The sequence below is a fragment of the Colius striatus genome, chromosome 1 (genome assembly GCF_028858725.1).
Source record: "Colius striatus isolate bColStr4 chromosome 1, bColStr4.1.hap1, whole genome shotgun sequence".
Lineage (NCBI taxonomy): Eukaryota > Metazoa > Chordata > Aves > Coliiformes > Coliidae > Colius > Colius striatus.
Window position 1 is genome coordinate 68,236,429 of NC_084759.1, and position 12,326 is coordinate 68,248,754.

The following is a 12,326-nucleotide window of genomic DNA, read 5'->3' on the forward strand; positions in this document are numbered from 1 at the left end:
TGTCACTCCAGTATGAGATCTATCTGCCACCCCCTCCTTTTGCCAACAGCAGAAGTCTTGGATGTTTTTTTATTTCCTCTTAGGAAGAGATAATGGAAATATTTCCAAAATTATCCAATATTATACAACCTCCCATGCATATAGAGGAAGACTGTATGAAGTGCTGGAGAGAGTTTGTGGATCTTAACATGACCCAGATGATCCTAAACAGTCCATTGATATTTTTATTTTCTTTAAATTCATGTTATGTCTTCCCTGTCTATGTTTCTTGGCTAAATGGTTAAGGTCAGTCAGTTTTCAGCCCCAAAGGCTCAAAGCAATGTTTTAGCTATTGTGCAGTTAATGGGTTTTTTTCTCAGTTCATTGACTTTGTATTTTGGTTTTGGTTGCGATATTAACACTTTCCTTGCCACAGCAGACTAGACACATGAAGTAAGTCTGTGGACAAAAACTATTTATTCTATCTAGGAAATAACAAAAACAGCACAGGCATCCTTTCTGTTAGTTTCCATCCAGAATAAATTTCTCCTAGCAGGTGTTGATTGCCAGAAATTTTAGCCCAGGCTGAGAAATCTCAGTGAAGTTCAGCATTCTGAAAGGTGATACTCAGCATTTTCTCAGGATCAGAGCTGTCAGATTCTCTTAAGGAATCTCATATTTGGAAAATGAAATTTACATATCCATTATGGAAAAAAAAATGATGTCCTTATTTTCACTGAGATTTCTTCATTATTATTCCTCATTCACCCTGAAAAGATAACAAGAGCTCTCCTCAGAGCTTGTTCATGGCATTGTATACCTGCAGTAACCTACAATGTTTCTCAGTTTTAACAAGTAGTTACAGAAAACACTACAGTGACAGCACCAAACAGTTAGATTTTTTAATGGCCTTAGCACTGCAAGTTTAATATTCTGCAAAGAGGGCAAATAACCTCCTGGACAGTTCTCTGAAATAAATGAGAGATCCAAGCAGTGAGGCAATCATTAGATGTCAGACATAGTAATCTACAAGAGTATATGTCATTTTACCTTTCTAATTTTTAAATAACAATAATAATGCTGTTTAGCTTCAGTTGTATTTTAAGTTTGTGGTTTTTCCTAAGAGTATTTCTCTACAAAACCTCCTAGAAACATCTACCCTTCAAGGATGTGAAGAAGGAAAAAAACAGGACTATCAAGGCAAAAGTCTAAATCAGAGTCATTTTCAGTCACTACTCAGCGTGACAGTCTCAAATATATCAGTAGCACTTCAAGATTATTATCTTAGCATAGAACAGCTTATGGGGCGAAAACCAGCATTCACACGAGCTTTACCAAAGTTATTCTGATGGAACTGTTGGTTAGAGAGACTAGTGCCTGTCGATTGTGCTGCCACTTCAGTGAGTGAAACCAATTTACTTGCAAGTAGCTTATATTTCATTAGCATTGTAAGTGCTACAAGAAAATAATTAGCTTCTAATGCACTGTATGCCTAAATCACTGGAGCAGAAGTGATCAATAAAACAGTCAATAGCAAATCGTTTGGTCCCATTTTATTAATGCTGTTTGAATTATTGCACTTTCCAACCAAAGGGTTATCTTTAGATCATGAGAGATATTTCATGTCATGCTACAAGTTTAATCTCAAGGACACAGATCACAAATCTGTGCAATATAATTGACAAAACCACTGGTTGTCTAAATCAGTAGGTTTCTGGGAAATCAGTAGTTTTTTGCATATGTAAAATTTGATCATGGGATGTTATGAGACTCTCTGCTAGCAGATCTGGTCAGACAGAAGTCAGATAGGGGAATGGAAGGAATTTAAAATCAGGTGCCAGAGGTCTTATCAGATATGACAGAATAAATGGCATATCTCAGGATTACTGTGACGCATGAAGGCTCTGCAATCAGCAATCCTGAGGCATCCAGAATTATTGCCTTCACGTTTCATATTCGCTGACTCTGTGGAGGTCAGATGTTTTGGTGACCCTTTTTTTCTATATGATTAATAGCTCTAGTGTTCATGATTTTCATCCAACAGAATTACATAGATTGGAACTGCAGCAAATAAGATTGCACATCAAAGTCTGCACATAGGCTCTGACTATGTATATAAATTTGCATTTACATTGTATTTGCATCTGAGGAGAGCCCACACACTTTTTCTTTCACAGTGCAGCTGCAATGTCTTTAAAGCCCGCATGCAGTGGTTGAACATCTGTCACTCAGTGCCAGACTGTTTTAGATCTTTTAAAATCATAAGGAACTGATTAGTAGATGAATTCCAAACTGCTGTGTTTATTTGTAACTCCAGCACTTCCTCTTCTTGTTGAGCCATCATGTCATATTAGGATTGAAATCCTAATTTTAGTTGCATTTACAGGCAAAGCACTGACTTAGGAAGACAGATTTTTAAAGTCTAAATATGACTGGGTCAAAAGGGTGTCAGAATAGTTAGACAAAACGAGCAAATGATAAACTGCACGAGTGTGTGATGAGTATTTCAAGAGCTAGAAGAGACTGTTAGGTAATGACATAACAAGGTATCACTTCGATGACAAAAAGAATTAGTAAAAGGCAGGTGAAACGTAAGAAATATATCAACACACACACTAAAAAAAAGAGGCAGTATGCTAAAGCAAACAGGACATATATTTAAAACAAGTTTGTTATATATTTAAAACAAGTTTGGTTCTACCAAACCTGAAAGAAAAGACTAGCAGAATATATCTGCAAAAATAATTGTTTTGTGGAAATGAGTGTTAGGACGATGCAGGCAATCACAACAGGGAGCTGCTGTGGCTTTTAGTCTACACTTGAACATCAGAAGATTTACTCCAAATGACTATGAAAATCTAGGTCATAAAGTCTCTTGGTCTTTGGTCTGTCTTTCCACTAAAAAAAAAAAAAAAAAAGTGAAAGAGTTGTTCTTGACATCTTGGAAAGTAAATTAGATAAACCAGTAAATGTACCATTAGGGAACCAAGAATTTAACAGATAATCCTGAAGATTTTTGCTATCCACTGTCTAGGTGAAAAGGAATTTCCATTGTATACTTTCCAGATTGGTCACTTTTGTGAACTGAAGCAACCAATGAGAGCAACATTCTCTTTCTTGTCTCTGATGACGAATATTAGTTAGGAATATCTAATAAAAAAGTAATGCTATATGGTAAATATCTCTAAGCTTCACTGTATCTTTACCAAGGGCTTTCTGAAGCTGATCGTTGTCTATGAGGGGGACACAGTTTCTCTGTTACCCATTAAAGGACCTTGATTTTTGTTTATTTCAAATGAAAATGTCACTCTTCATTTCTGTTTATGTCAGCTATTAGACACGGAGCAGCACCATGCTCTTAATTGCAAAACAGCCTGAGAAGCATAGGGAGCTTTAACATATTAGATTAATTGGAAACAAATTCAGAGCTCAACAGAATGCTAATACTCCAAATGCTAGTGCAACAGTATAGTAGCTTGTAATTCTGAAATTATTTTAACACATTAATATGTCACGTCATTGTAGCTACTTATCTGCACCTTCATTTTGTACGCCTTCAAATCACTCATTCCTGCTGCACATCACACAGCACTATGCAAGCTGGTCATCCACTCCCAAGACAGATCGTCTCTGGGGGCCACTGGGTTTACTCCACCTCTCAGCACCTTTCCCAAGAGAAGGGCATTGCCATGCTAGGGGAAGAGTTGAGCCCCTCTTCCAGACCCACTTACTGCTGCTTCAGTCCCTACTCTCATTACACTTGTTCTCTTTGTAAAAAAACAGTGACTGACAAGATACCTTGGCCAAGAATTAAATGCAGCATCCCCTGTCATGAGACTTCTGCAGTGAACCTTGCCACCCTGCAGCAATCTGTGACCCAAGAAGTATCATAAGTAGTGGTAGAGTCTTTGTATTTGTGACTATTCTGTGAGATCTTCTTACATAACTTCATTTGGTAACTCTTTGAAGACCTTTAAGCTAGTACTTTCAGCGCTTTGCTGTAATCTTCGATTTAACCATGTGTTATCTAGAGAATCACTTCCTTTTTACCATTTTGCATTCTTTCTCCTGCTTACTTACTTGTTGGCTGTCCAATTCTTACAGTCAAATTATTTCCCACACCTCTACCCCATGCCAGTGAAGATTTTATAGGCCCTTATAATATTTATCTTGCCAATTGTCTCCTCTTCAGGCTGAACAGTCTGTATCTATTTAAGTTATTCCTTGCATAGAAACTGTCCTAAAGCTTTGATCTTGCTTTACGTGTGTTGAATTTCATCTGATTTTTTATAATATAATGCCATGTCATTAAGTCTTTCTGCAGTTTTTAATTATCTTTATACTTTACATTTACTGTTATCTTTTTTATCCTGAATAACTTCCTCCACTGATCACTTCCTTCAGCTTGAAAGCTGAGCATATATTCTCCTTTCTCTTTATTGATATGGGGGCATATCACCTTGTTTCAAGTTGCATTTTTTAAGAGTTTTTGGTGAAGTCTTGTAAAAATTTCTTTTAGAAAATCTAATGCATACAGGAATCAGATCTTGTCCATCTGCTTTATTTACAGCATAATGTAGTAACTGTCAGATGGATCTTGCCTTTTCAAAATCTGTGTTGATTCTTCCCAAGTAATAAGTACATATCCATATAATTCTCTTCCTCATATTGGCTTATTGCTCAATATTTCATTGCATCTAACCTGGAATCCTTTCCAAAAGTGGTACCACAGTAGTCTAGTACTATAATACAAAAGCAATTGTAAGTTTAAGATTGTGCATCCATTCCAATGTTCCATATTTTAGGAACTCTTGGGTGAATACAATCAAGACCTTGTAATTTATTCTTTCTTTTTTTTTGTTTTTAATTTGTTCCCTAATCTCTTCTGCAGACATTTTATTCTGGGTTACAGCTTCCACTGTGTTTCCCAAAGATTTCGGATGTGGAAACATCCCCAAGTTCCTCTGCAATCAAGGCAAATTAAAAAACAAAAAGCCAAAAAACTCCAAAACAACTTTCAGGGTTTTTTTGTTACTGTACCTAAACCAGTGTGACTTCTGATTGCTGTGGCAGCTGTTTCACAAGGACCACAAGGCAGATATTTATAGATATGAGAAACAGGAACTCTATGAAGACAGGTTTGCGGACCAACAATAATTTATATATGTCTACTGGCCACCTGATGCTTTTTAATATGAATCTCTGTACAGCACAAGGAGAATTTGAGTACTTTGGTTTACATATTAGTCAACTTCAGCTTCCTTTGCTGTGTTATTATCTTCTCTTCTCTTTGAGTGATGTGAAGAGACATATGTCAACTCAGGATGTTTTCCTAAATTTTAAAATTGTTTTCCACTTCAGAACAAAGGTGAATGTTAATCCAGTTTTGTTATTAATTTCTGTAACTATTCTCTGATGTAACAAAATGCATACACCTCTAAACAGCAGTCAAACAGTAACTGTTCAGTGATAGTCAACATCATGGTGGCTGTAAAATTCATTGGGGAACGACTGAACTTGCAATCCATTACCAAGATTGGATTTTATAGCTTCCTTTCTGTTTTATCTCTGCAGAAAACTCACTTAAAGACAATTTAATGTCTAGATGGTTCCTTCTACTTGTGTAGTTGAGAGCTAAATAGTGTTGTAAGGGAACTGTGGCTTAAAATGAATGAACAATTCTCTCTCTGATGAAATCTATGTCCAAGTGTTGTTACAAAGTTGACTGAAATCATGATGGAAGTTTCTAATAGCTATTAATGGCTTCATATCAGAATATCTTTTCTTGTAACAATAATACCTTCAAAACCACCCTGACTGGCAGTCATTTCTTGTTGCTATCTTTGGGAGAAAGTTGCACTATTCAGTTTTATTTATACTCCTAAATATTACAACTTAGTGTGGCATGGAATATGACTATTAGCAATGATACCATTTACAGGCAACGGTTATAATAACACGACAACCAGTACTTAGTTGTAATTGAGGTCCTTAATTAATAACATTTTAAATCCTAGGGCAATCTGGTCATTAAATACTACACTAAAACCGCTTCAAAATCCATGCCTTCTATTCAGATTGTACCTGGAGTCGTTGCTGTGCTAACAGATTTTTCTAATCTGTCAGTTACATCAAAGAAATATAAACTGCTTTACCATATAGTTAGAATGAAATGATCATTTTAGAGCCTGTGGTAATCCAGGCTTTTGAATGTACATCCTATTTCAGCTGCATGACTACAGGCAGCTTCTGCTGCAGCATGGCAAGAGAAATAAATTACGTCTGTTAGCATCTGGGACACTTGCCTCCTAGGCATCAAATATCACCTAGAAGGATTTACAGCACCTCCTTACCAGATCAAGCAAGCCCAACAGCAGGAACATCTTCTGAATATCACTGAATTTGGCTGAAGAATAAGGATCAGCATCCTCAGTAAGTGGAAACTGCAGCTTTTGGGGGATCTGTAAACATTCAGTGAGCTGAGGCTTCACTTTGGTGACAGATCTTGGCAAGGAGAACACAGTGGAGAGGTGACCTGAATCAACTCTAATGTAGGTTTGTGTCAAGTCCTAGGAACTGTTATGCAACATTTGCTAGCTGAAGAGCATCTTCTGAGGAAGATAAAAGCACTGCAGTTGCCACTCTGCCCATCTGTGTTAGCATATGCTTCAGCTCACGTGACACAGAAGAGTCTGGCCTTAGACAAAGCAATTCTACTTCTCTAAGTATTGCAGAGGTATCTGTCATCCCGCCCCCGTCTTCTCCTTCAAATCCCTGTAATTCAGGAATAACACCCCTCTAACTGAGGACTGATAGTTGTGATTAGATAAGTGCTAGAAATCAAGCCTGAAATGAGAGTCCATCTAAATTAAGAAAGGTTTCCAGTTAGAAAGGTCAGATTGTTACTTTTTCTCATAATTTTCCTATCTGAAATCTCCAGTTCATAGTTGAAATACTGTCATGGTTAAAATAACTTTTTGTGTAAATGCTAAGTGATTTTATCTGCACTGTGACTACTGATGCTTTTTTTAAAAGTCAGGAACAATCAGATGTATTTAAATGAGCATCTGGACAGGGATAGGCATGGCAGGACTAAGAACCTGACACTAATCCACACTAGTGCTGCTTCATTTTCTTTAAAATTCTTTTTCACTTCAAATATAAACTCATAAAAGATTTTGACCATTGCTTATATTGCTTTCCATGGTCGTCTTGATGTTGATGCTATGGTAAATTTTTAGTTCTAACTTTTCATTCATAGCTACCTGGAGACAGATCCAGAAGAAGACTTTGGTGCCTTTAAGGCACCAAATTTACTTTTTCAGGTGCCTGAGCCTGAATTGTGTTGCAAAGCATCTACAGTACTGAATGCACAGAGAGCATAATGGATGTTCCAAATTTTGTTGTTGTTGTTGCAAGCAGAGGAAGACCTACAGCTAAATGCTAAATTTTGAAACAAATCAGAAATTTTTGCTCCACTCTGGAGCTCAGGTATGTGAATCATGGCTGCAAGGCACTCGTCTCATGTCATTCAAAACCCAGAGCTGAAAACACTCCTAAATGTTCCTGGACAGAATGAGCAGGTGCTATTATACCCTTCTCCACAATACCTCACCTCTTAAAGCAAAAAAGTTTAAAATCCTCAGCCCACAGAGTGGTTAAATCAAATCACTATTTCCACCTTCAAACTGGAAAGAAGTCACAGAAAGCTTGATGAAAGAACCTCTCTGACCCCACTTATTGATAACTGGCCATTATACATCTAAAAAACAACAGGATTCCCAGGATTAAGAATTCTGGGAGTTCCCAGGAAGGCAAATGAAAGGGATCAATATCTAGTGCTCAGAGCACCCAGTAATGACGGAGCAGTGGAACAGGCTGCCCAGAGGGATTGTGGAGTCTCCTTCCTTGGAGGTCTTCAAGACCCACCTGGACATGTTCCTGTGTGATCTGATCTAGGTGACCCTGCTTCTGCAGGGGGTTTGAACTAGACGATCTCTAAACTTCCCTTCCAACCCCTACCATTCTGTGATTCTGTAATGGAAACAGAAGGGAAAAGATTGGTCTCTACCTGTAGAGCTTGCTTGTATATCTGATTGTGTTATTCACTCCGTAATTAAACATTATATACTGTAAAGTCAGGGTAACTAAATCAAATCTGGGCCATCTGTGCTCTCAGGATTGATATGATAGCAGTGAAAAACATGAATTTGGGATAGAGAAAGCTTTGGACTCACATCTCTGCTTCTGACATACCATTTTACCTCTGTTAGTAGTACTTACAGTCTAAAACTGCATTTTTCTCTACAGGTATCAGTAGTCAGACTTCAAGGCTGTAGATTTCACAAAGCAGGTGCTAAGTATCTAAAATTTCAACACTCCAATCAAATAAATTTGGGTCCTAAAAATTCTTCCCTGTGAGAAATTACCAAAAAAGTAGAAAAAAAAAATAAGAGGTAAGAGAAAAGAACATAATCTTAACCAGACTATGTAGGATAAATGAAAAATGGCCTTCATACAAATGTGGATTGTATAAACTTCAACGGTTTTAGTTTAATTAGCATTTTAAAATTGTGCTGTGGTTCTAGAAGGGAGAAAATGTCGGGACTTTCAAGTGTAAGAAATATCTTGTTAACTTTCAAGTAGCAAGCCAGCACATCCTAATTCTCATTTACAAAGGAGATGATTTGACACTTGTCATTAAATGTATTCAGATTTATTCTGCAGTGTGCTCAGACGTTTGACAGGGATAAAGGAAGAGAATATTGGACTGCCCCCTGGAGTAGCTGCTCAAATGCTGTGCTGGAACACCAGGTCTTGAGGTGTTCTTTTGTTACCAGCTCCTTCAAATCCACATTTTACATTCTTCTCTGCAAAATTCACTTGATGTTCTTCTTTGTTTGTGGAAGAAAGTCAAAATTAAGAGACCTGAAAGAGAACATCGTCTCTATGGAGAGGAACATGCAAGTTCTGGTGGACAGCAAACTAAACATGACCCAGCAATGTGCCCTCGTGGCCAAGAAGAACAGTGGCATTCTAGGGTGGATCAAGAAGAGGGAAGTCAAGGGATGTTATCCTTCCCCTCTACTCTGCCCAGTTCAAGAATGATAGAGGACTTCTAGAAAGAGTCCAGGGGAGGGCCATCAAGATGATCAGGAGACTAGAGGATCCTAAGACCTGGGGCTGTTTAGCCTGAAAAAGAGAAGATTGAGAGGGCACCTTGTCAACACTTTCAAATACCTAAAGGGCAGGTGTTGAGAGGATGGGACCAGTATTTTTTTTTGTAGAACCAGATGTAATGGAAAGAAGATGGAACACAGGAAGTTCCGCTTGAACATGAAGCGAAACTTCTTTCCTGTGAGGGTGAGGGACACTTGGCACAGGCTACTGAGATAAGCTGGGGAGTCTCCTTCTCTGGAGGTTTTCAAAACCCCCCTGGATGCATTTCCTGTGTGATCTGGTTGAGGTGAAGTGTGCAGAGGGATTGGACCAGATGATCTCTAGAGTCGCCTTCCAACCCCTACCATTCTATGATTCTGTGTGATTCAAAAGAGACATCATTAGCTACAGAACAGTGTAGTCATCATATTGACATCAGATCTTCTTTCAGGTGTGTAACATCCCTATTTCACTAAGGACTAAGAATTTATTGCAAGGAAGGGTAAGGATGAATCATCTGCCACAAGCTAACTACCTGTGGGCCCTGATGTACCTTTCCAGGCACCATTATTTTGCAAACTTCCCTCCCAAAATCCCTGACAGAAATAACAGCACCGATTCTTCCACCTGAAACGGGGACAAAAAACAATCTAAAGACACTTTCCAGCTCAGAAAATTAACATCAGATGTATGTCTAACTGCAATGGCAGTTCCCCATAGCAAGTAGAGCCAAAGACTATAAGAGATGAAATGTTTCAATATCTTTTTATAGTAATTATTTAGCTTTGGGTTTGGGTGCAATACATTTTGGAATCCCTATGGCCACACAGGAAAGCACAGGAGAATAATTCCATGCTAAACTACAAAGCCTTCCTTTCTACTGAAACGCTGGAGTTCCTAGGGTTTTGTCAGTGGTGAATTAGTGAAAGAACTGCAGAAATATATGCTCATCAAAATACCTTGTAACATTTATATTCCCTGGGAGAGAGGAGAGAAAGAGTAGGATGATTAGCCTCTGTACTTGATGGTGAATTTCCAAGAAGAAAACATTAATTAGGTTCTGAGATAGTAATGTAGATTTATGTTCATTTGCTTTTCATGCTAAATATTTCTGCAGCTAAAAATCTATGTGGTGGCCATGCTTTGAAGCTAAAAGAGTGATAACATCCCTGAACTTCTTGATTTAGGGTTTAGGCGTGAGTGTTCACCATGTTTATTTGATCATTTTGAATAAACTGAGGATTTACTGCTAATGGTGCTGATAAATTGTTACATGATTTTATTTTGACCATAATTTGATATTTGCACAGATTAAGTTCTAACTGATTGGGAACTATATGAAGAAGGCTTAACTATTGTGTCCTCTTTAAATTGATTCCTGCTTATTTATTACTTTAATAAAGTTCATGAAAAGTATATTCAGTCACTTTTTCTTCAATGTATGGTTTTAGGTGAGCCATTGAGACCGAACCAATTACTTCCACATACCTATGTCTAGCTCTGGGTGATTTAATAAGACGAACAGGAAAGAATTATCCAGTACCAATGAGTGAATACATACTGCTTCTAAGTGCTTAGGAATTGCAGATATGTCTTGGTAAAAACAGAGATATCATTAATTTCATTTGTACTCAGACTGTCCTTTTGCAGTATGATTTTCTTTCTCAGAATGGCCAATGTAACAGAAGTTTCAGTGCACAAGGAAGTTTTTGACATATGATCTTAATTCAAATCAGATTAAAAACAGCTTTTACAAAAATATCCTATGAAGCAGAAATTCCCCAGAGCCAGCAAGTGTTCTGTGAGAATGACATTCTTGTCAGATTGACTAAAAATAGCTATAACATTGATTTATGAGAGCAGTTACAGGGGGTTTCAGTATTCTCCTGTCCACAGCAGATCTGTTGGTGGGATGCCAAGATGCTGACTCTGATACTCCCAGGATCTATAGCTCTGGGATAGGCACAAACATGTGCTCCAGAGAAACAGTGCTGAACCTGAGATGCTTTGGATGAAGTCTTTCAGACTCACTGAACTACTGGCTCCAAGCAGTTTTCATCTTCATAGAAAGTCTGAAAATCCTGAAGACAGTTACAAGGTGCTAAAATATCCTGATTTGTCTTGCAATCAACTGAAACAGCACAGTTCATAACAACTCTCAGTTGCATATCTTGCCTCTGGGCTGACCTGATTACAGTGCAGCCTAGCCTTCATTTTGAAAATTAAGTTTCAAAATGTGCCCCCAAATGCCTCCAAAGACCCTGTTTTTTTTTTTTTTTTTCCTTTCCTGATGAGTCTTCAAAGATACTGAAACAACAGCTCCAAGAGTTTAATTTACTCTTCTGGTCTCTTTTGGAGGGTTAGCTGGAAGATATTCAATGGACCCCATCACTGTTACAGCAAATCATTTTGTGCAATAATAGAAAAAAGCTGCAGAACAAGTTAACCTCTCTTCTCCAAGCTATGCTGGTACCACAACAGAGAGGGAAACCCAAGCTACCAAGTACTGCCCCATCCCTTTTTTCTATAGTAGCTAGCAACAGGACAAGGGGTAATGAGGTAAAGCTGGAATACCAAAAGTTCCACTTAAACATAAGAAAAAACTATTTTACTGTTCAGGTGAGGGAGCCCTGGCACAGGCTGCCCAGAGGGGTTGTGGAGTCTCCTTCCTTGGAGGTCTTCAAGACCTGCCTGGACATGTTCCTATGTGACCTGATCTAAACGGACCTGCTTCTGTAGGGGGGTTGGACTAGATGATCTCTAAAGATCCCTTCCAATCCCTACCATTCTATGATTCTATGATTCTATGTGAAATGTCAGCACCTACCGTACTGTAATCATAGAATCATAGAATGCAGTGTACAACTCTCCAAATTCTAAAGCAGTGGAAATGGCCAGTTGCTTCTTACTTCAGCCTGCAGCTAAGCCTTTGCATTTGCAGAAAATGGAGAACAGGGGAACTGAGAACACAGCACTGTAGTTTTTCAAAATGGAAAAGATTTTCTTCCAGAGCAATAACTTGCATTGAGAGGAGATGGTAGCCAAACAGAAGTGGTGGGGGAGCAGGAAATTGCACAGACTGTTCAGAAGAGATCTCTGACCGCTGGTGCTCTTGTCAGACAGCATTTGGAAAAAGAAAATAAAAGAAAAAGCTGAAGATAGGATTCAGATTCAAATATAAAAAACAG